Here is a 6,611-nt window from a genome sequence, read left to right as displayed (position 1 = left end):
GAGTGTTCTCATTCATATATCCTTAAGGGGGAGGGGGGAATGCTGCAGAACCTTGATGGAATGGTTTTGGTGCTTGTAGCTCCTGCCCTGAAGGGCTTAAAACAGCCCTGGGAGCAGGCTGTGGCAGGGGAAAGGCTAGGCTGATTGGAAAGCAGCCACAGCTGTGGCTGGCTTAATGAGGGCCCAGCTGGCCCTTATAAGAGGGCTGGGGCTAGACACCAGAGACAGACTCTCTCTAGCTTTGAGACGGAGGAACCTGGCTGTAGGGAGCTGAGAAGAGTGGAGCAGGGCTGGGGGAAGACCAAGGGAGCTGGGGAGCTCCAGTCTGGAAACCCCCCAGGCTGTGGCCTAGTGGCAGGCCAATTAGGTACTGGGGTTGCAGGGGGCAGCCTATGGGTAGGCAGGGGCAGCAGGTCCAAACCCCCCTTGCCTATGATGAATGGCTTTTACACTGCAGTCTGCTCCAGTGAGTGGGGGCTAGATGGTGATTGGCAGTAGCCCATGACTGAGGCAAGGTGGGGATAGAGGGTTGGCGGTCCCCCTGCGTGGGGAGACCCTGAGACTGGGGGGGTATTGCCAGGGGCAGCACCCCAAAGAAAGGGGCACCGGGGTCTGGGAGGGACACGGGGGCAAGCGGGACACTGGCCTGCAGAGGGCACTCTGGAGGTTGGCGAGCTAATTCCCTGGACGACCAGCAGGAGGCGCTGCAACGGTGAGTCACGCACCGTGACAGTGCTACTTTGGGCAGTACCATATTTAGTTGCTTTGTGTGGCCATTGAACCACTAATAAGAAGATACATCAGTTATCTGCAAGTGATATGATATTTTGTATGCAAAGACTAGCTTTAATCCACTGAGTGATGTATTGACCAAGACACCTGGATAACATCTGGGAAAGCTTAAAACAGGAGGGGGTCCAGTGAACTCTTTTTCTGATTTACTATTTCTCCAGAAATTGTTTCCTGTGAATGTGCTGTTTAAACTGTAGGAAAAATGATACATTAATCTGCCTTCCAAAACTACCTCTTGACAGTACTGTGAAGAAAAGTCTACAGGACTGGACAAATAAGAGCCAGCCCCTTTTGGGCTTTCAAAACTTCTTCAGTGCCTAATACAGCATAATAACTTGGACTGAAAAACTGTGTGTGTGGGGGGGGGGGGGGGGGAGGCGAATTGTAGGCAACCATGAAACTATGGCAAATGTCCACTTTTTAGGACAGAAGTGAAAATGTCTGTTAAAAATACTTCCTGCTTCCAGAATGACTACAACTATCAACTGCAGAATGCGCGCTCGCTCTCTCTCTCTCTCTCTCTCTCTCTCTCTCATATAAAACACAAAAATTAACTGAACACCTGCAAACCTCAGGTTCAGTTTATGTACTAGATGAAGTTTGGGGACGGTGTATTAGCTATCAGACTCTACTCTGACTAGTGTCAGAGGCAGTAAACCCCAACGAGAAGCACCAGCAGTTTCTATTGTGATGTTACTACCTATAAACAGTGAGCTGATGTGACACTGACAGGCCTGCAGGTGGGTGAGTTGTGGAATGCCATCCTGAAGCGTACAATTTCCCCCCCCCCACCCCAATGAGTATTTAGTGTTTTCTTCATGACTAGGCTTATGTGATCCTCAAGGCCCTAGCCTTGCCTCTTTTTGTTTTAAGATGAGTATTGGCATGGGATGCTTGCAGGCAAACACAGGGATTCTTCTTGCATTAGCAGTGATTTTCTTGATAGTGCATATCTTGTAAGTGTAAAATGGTGAAGACTGACGTTGGATGTGACATTTTAAATATAAAAATTAGTCCTAGAAACACTTGTACTGTAATTGGTTAATGTTGCTGTACCACTGCCCTCTACTGGATGTAATTAGAACTGCTCAAATGTGTGTTGTAAGTCCCAGCTGCCTGCTCTAAAAGCAGAAGAGCCTTCTCCCATGAGCTACAGGAGAATCTCCATTAGCACAATCTGGGTCTTTAGTAATAGTATGACACAGGAGTGGAAGGAAGAAAATTATTTTTATTGCCTGGCGAAGTGGGTCTGGTGTTACAAAAGGCTACGCTTTATCTACTTGCTATACTAGTTAGTTTTAGCCCTGCTATGGTTATGAAGTTCTTGAGATCACTTTCTGTTTTTACAATAATTCAGCCAACATGGCCTATACTGGGCAGTAGAGATCATATTAAAATTATACTGCATAGTGTAAAACAGACTGCAGAGGAGATGGCAGTGCACACACACAGACATTCATGCTTCTTGGATTTTCCCCAGGGCTCTTATACCAGCATCACCATGAAACTACTGAGAATCGGAAGAAAACATTCACTGGCATGGCTGCAAACTGAGCACAATGTGCGCATAGAAGTAAAAACATCCATTTTAACAGGCTGTGTTTATAAGCCACTAGGTGCTTCCCTCTCTCCTGTGAGCTGGGAGATAGTCTTCAAAATATCCTTGGCTTTACAAGCGATGAAAATAAAATTTGGAGCTAAAACAGGCAGATTCTTGGCTTTCTTTGACTCTACTGTGCCCAGTTATCAGTGCAAACTGGGGCCAATCTGTTTGGCTGCAAAGAAGAAAAAGCTTGTAAAAGTAGCACTAGAACATTCTGTGCGGGGTGTGTGGTCAGACCTCTGTTAAAGGGAATAACACGAGTATTTCAATAAACGTTCTGTGTATGGAACTACAGAATTGGTTTCAGTCCAAAGCAAAAAGGCCATTCTGGATTTTTAGAAGTTATAGGATCTACAGTAAGGCTGTCCTATATTTTCACTTATTTTTAAAGAATAGCATTAATATTTATTAAAGGCCAACTGCTTCTAAGTACTTTAGTCAAGCCATATTAAACAATACTGTGTCCAAATCTTCATCCCAGTGCATACAGGGCAGATGGGCTCTGAAAGAACGAGGGCAAGGACTACTGGCCTCATCCCTAGGTCACAGGTAAGAGAGCTGCTTTGTGACTCTTATTGCAGTATCAGATCTGTGAGGCCCTCCATGCTTGCTGTACCCTCAACTCCTCTGCATAAGGGTTTGGCTAATGTATCATCAAAGCCACAGAGCTGCTATCCCTGCTCCTCAAATCTTCCCTGTGGTGAGATACAAGGCACCCCTGTAGAGTTGTGCTCTATGGGGCACAGGCAGTAAGGACTCCCTGTGGGGCATCTTTACAACCTTCCCTAAATGCAGAGAGGTCAGGGGCAGGATTTTCTTCTTTACAATTAATCCATTTAGCTAAGAATAATGTGGCACTGGCCAACAAACTTTAAAAGTCTGTTACAATCTAAAGCAGATGCAGCAGACTAACTATGTTTTGTATAGTATTATATCCACCCCCTAAAGAGGAGGGAACTTCTCCTCTTCCCAATTTCATAGATGTTAATGATAGTCAAACAAAAGGAGAAGAAATAGCTACCATTACACTGAGATGTCTTATGCAGGAATTGAGTTGGTTGTGTTGCATGAAAGGCAATCATAAGCAGATATTCAGAGGCATGTGAATGGAGTTTTATATGTTAGGAAATCAATGGGGGATGGTGTGGGAAGACTCATTTGCCTATATTGGGATTGATAGGACTAAATTTGACCCTATTTACACCCCATACAGCCCTCTTGATTGAAAGTAGAGGAAGAATTTCAACTATAGTATGAAGGGGGCCTAAGAGCTAGTGACTGTTTTGACTGTTACAGTACTAATAAAATAGTTCAATCTGTGCGCAAGAGAATTTTTTCGTTCAGTGTGCTATATAGTATTCCATTTGCTTACAAGGAGTTACTCTGGGTTTACATCGCTGTAACTGAGATTGGATTTGGATACCTGTGACAGGGCAGCCCCGCCCCGCACTAGCCCCAGCGGCGTCAGGCCAGTAGCTCTGACAGAGGAAGTCCCGCCCTGTTCGTACTGGGCATGCTCCAGATGCTCACTGAGTATAAAAGGAGGGAACTCAGCTCAGTTGGCTCTTGCGGCCGCAGGGGAAGGACCTAACTGGGAAGCTCCTGCAGAGGACCAGCCGACGCGCTTGAAGCTGCCAGAAACAGAGGCATCTACAGGCCGGCGCGAACCCCTACTCCGGGAAGAACCAGAGGAGGTGACGGATCCGGAGACTCACGGAGAACACTGGGATCCGTGGGAGACCCCCAACTCCCAAGCCGCTAGGAAGCGACCCAGGGGAGGTGACGGACTGGTACCTTGACCCCGGTAAGCCTCAGTGTGTTTTGGTAGGATCCTCCGGCTGAGCCAGTAGTAAGGTCCTATGGCCCTGTAACGAGGGCTTGTTCCATGGACCCTGGCCACTAGGCCGTGCTGCCCTGCAACCAGGGACGGTTATATGGACCCTGGCCACTAGGCCGTGCTGCCCTGCAACCAGGGGCGGTTATATGGATCCTGGCCACTAGGCCATGCTGCCCTGCAACCAGGGGCATAAACCCTCACACGTGGTGGAGAATGCGGGTAGTGATCCGCGCCTGCTGAAAGGTCCATGAGAACAGGGTTTAACCGTGGGAACCCCATTAAACCCCAAGATGCAGACGGAGAAGCTCTAAAGTGGATGCTGGAATGGCAGCAAGAGCAGGCGGCCCAACAGCAGCAGCAACAGGTGCAGATGATGCAGCAGATGGCCAGCCAGCAGCAGCTGCTGATATCCCAGCATCAAGAGCACCAGCAGCAGCTCCTCCGGGATTTGGCGATCCAACAGCAGGCGCAACAAGAACGCCTGGTGCAGCACATGGCCACACTATTACACCCGGCAGGAGCCACAGCCCCCGTACCTGCCGGGGCCGGACCCAGGAAAAATGTAGGGGAGTTGCCGGTAAGCCTCACTAAGATGGGGCCAGAGGACAACACGGAGGCATTCCTGGTGACCTTCGAATGGGTGGCGACCGCCGCCAGGTGGGCCCCCAAGCACTGGGCCACCTTATTAGCCCCCTATTTGATGGGACAGGCCTAGGCCGCCTACCGTAGCCTCGACCCCTGGGAGGCCCTGGAATACACCCAGGTGAAGGCGGCCGGATTGGACCACAGCGGCATTAGTCAGGATACTTATCGCCAACGCCTCCGCAAAGAACAGTACCCTCCTGGGGCCCGGCCCCGGGCTGTGGCCCAATGGATACGGGACCATTGTTGGAGGTGGTTGAACCCGGAAGACTTAACAGGACCCCAGCTAGCGGAGATGCTGGAGCAGTTTACCCAGATCCTACCCCGGGGAGGAAGTGCCTGGGTATGCCAACATTGACTAGCAACCCTCTCAGCGGCAGTGACCTTGATGGAAGACTACTTGTCCACCGAGGGGACCGAAGTGACACCCCGGGCAGCAGAAAGCTACGGACAAAGGGGCGGACTGGGCAAAGGGAATCCCAGAGAGCAGGGACTCGGGAGCCACCGTCTGGCACCCGCCCCGTGACCCCGAAGCTCCCCAGTCCAGAGCCCAGACACAGGGCAGCCCAGTTAACGACCCACAGGGACCCGCTCCCGTGAGAGCGAGGGAGCCCACCGGGTGGAGGCTTGGGACTCGCCACGGCCCAAGAGGGGTGCTGGGAGTGCGGATAAGAGGGGCACTTTCAGCGGGATTGCCCGTTTATGGACTGCAATTATGGACAAGCCTGGGTTGCCGGAAGAAGGGCCCATAAGAGAGGACTGGGAAAGCTCATGGTCTCCGTCTGGGTCGAGAGAATCCTCACCAATGCCCTCATGGACTCGGGGTGCAGCCAGATCCTCATACGTGAGGGGCTGGTCCCCAACCTCAAACTCTCTGACACTCAGATACATCTACAATGTGTACATGGGGACATCCGCCCTTACCCCTTGGCCTGGGAGAAGATAGAAGTCTGCCACCAGGAGGAGGGCCTTCGCGTGGGCGTGGCCCCCAGATTGGCCTACACGGTAGTCTTGGGACGAGACTGGCCGGGCTTCGGGGAGATTGTCCGGCAGTACTAACCGCCTGACCCATGAACCGACGGGTTGAGGCCCCCACGAGTGGGGCTCCTCAGACGCATGCCCTGGGATGACCCTGGTGAAGGGACATCGGCACCGGGAGAGCCCCCCGCGACCAACCCCCCTGTAAGGCCCCGGTCAGTCGAGGATGCTCAAATGGAACTGGAACAGGATGTGGACTTTGTGCAAGAACAGAGAGAGGACCTGACCCTAAGTAGGGCCTGGGAACAGGCCACCAGCCTTGGTCCTGATGAAGGCTCGACCCCTGGGCCCCCACAGGGTCCACGCTTTGAAATATGGCAAGATCGCCTGTACTGGGTAGTATAGGAACCGCAGGCCCAGGAGACATTCCGTCAGCTACTGGTCCCTCGGAGGCTGCGACAAAGCCTTCTCCGTCTAGCCCACGCTAACCCCTGGGCTGGGCACTGGGGCGGGAGAAGACCCTCCAGAGGATAGCTTGTTGGTTCTTCTGGCCTGGCATACACCGGGAGGTGCGAGACTACTGCGGGTCTTGCTCGGAATGCCAACTGGCAGGACCAAAAGGTGTGGTCTGGGTACCCCTGATCCCTATGCCAGTCGTCAGCATACCCTTTGAAAGGATTGGGATGGACCTGGTTGGACCCCTGGACAGAAGTAAGACAGGAAACTGCTTCATCCTAGTGGTAGTGGACTACGTGACGC

The 6,611-nt window shown here is 51.6% G+C and overlaps 1 long non-coding RNA gene across 2 annotated transcripts in view; it reads left to right on the top strand.

Moving 5' to 3' along the window:
• The first annotated feature begins 245 nt into the window (after positions 1–245).
• Positions 246–6,611, top strand: part of LOC135982514 (uncharacterized) — a 78,536-nt gene continuing 72,170 nt past the window's right edge. For both annotated transcript variants that reach the window (XR_010599910.1, XR_010599911.1), the window contains exon 1: positions 246–367. This is a non-coding gene — a long non-coding RNA (uncharacterized LOC135982514). The remainder of the gene's footprint in view (positions 368–6,611) is intronic.

Source organism: Chrysemys picta, chromosome 3, assembly GCF_011386835.1.
Source record: "Chrysemys picta bellii isolate R12L10 chromosome 3, ASM1138683v2, whole genome shotgun sequence".
NCBI classification, from domain to species: Eukaryota; Metazoa; Chordata; order Testudines; family Emydidae; genus Chrysemys; species Chrysemys picta.
The sequence above is the reverse complement of the archived record's forward strand: the minus strand, read 5'-3'. Positions and strand labels throughout refer to the sequence as shown.